Consider the following 1,053-nt stretch of genomic DNA (forward strand, 5'->3'; position numbering starts at 1 on the left):
CGCGCACAAACAGAACCAAAACACAAAATAAAATCCAGGCCTGGTCCTCTCTCGTCCAACACTGTCGTCACTCCTCCTTTTATCCTTCCGGAGCTCCTCCGTGGGACTCGAGACCGGTGAGTGGCGCAGGTGTCGCGCATTAGCATGTACTCCACCGGCCTCGCTCCGTTCCCACGGCTCTCGGCCCCACCCCTGCCCCTCTCGTCACAGCTATGTAAAACTGTACTTGTTTTATGTGATCGAAAGATAACATTTATTAATTATTTTATAAATCTGTTGCTTCTTTGACACAATATTTGATGCATGATTCCTATGTGTTATTATACGCTATATGTGCTTTTTTTCATCTTTGTTTCATCAAAGAGAAAGCAAAAAGTCCTGGGGCCAGTTGCATAAACATAGCCACTATTTTAAGACTGGGTCTTAAGAACTGGTTTCACCAACTAGCAGTAGACAAGGGGTAATTGGTCATACTTCTGAGATTTAAATTAGACCAATATACCTTTTTGTAACTGAATTAAAAAAGTTAAAGGGATAGTTCACCCAAAAATGAAAATTTGATGTTTATCTGCTTACCCCCAGGGCTTCCAAGATGTAGGTGACTTTGTTTCTTCAGAACACATATGATGATTTTTAACTTTAACCTTTGCAGTCTATCAGTCGTATAATGCATGGCAATGGTAACAAAATCTATGAGAGTAAAAAGCTTTTTTTCATCTTTGTTTCATCAAAGAGAAAGCAAAAAGTCCTGGGGCCAGTTGCATAAACATAGCCACTATTTTAAGACTGGGTCTTAAGAACTGGTTTCACCAACTAGCAGTAGACAAGGGGTAATTGGTCATACTTCTGAGATTTAAATTAGACCAATATACCTTTTTGTAACTGAATTAAAAAAGTTAAAGGGATAGTTCACCCAAAAATGAAAATTTGATGTTTATCTGCTTACCCCCAGGGCTTCCAAGATGTAGGTGACTTTGTTTCTTCAGTAGAACACAAACGAAGATGTTTGAACTCAAACCGTTGCAGTCTGTCAGTCATATAATGGAAGTGAAT

This window comes from Sinocyclocheilus rhinocerous, unplaced genomic scaffold (genome assembly GCF_001515625.1).
Source record: "Sinocyclocheilus rhinocerous isolate Xijiao unplaced genomic scaffold, SAMN03320098_v1.1 scaffold1054, whole genome shotgun sequence".
NCBI classification, from domain to species: Eukaryota; Metazoa; Chordata; class Actinopteri; order Cypriniformes; family Cyprinidae; genus Sinocyclocheilus; species Sinocyclocheilus rhinocerous.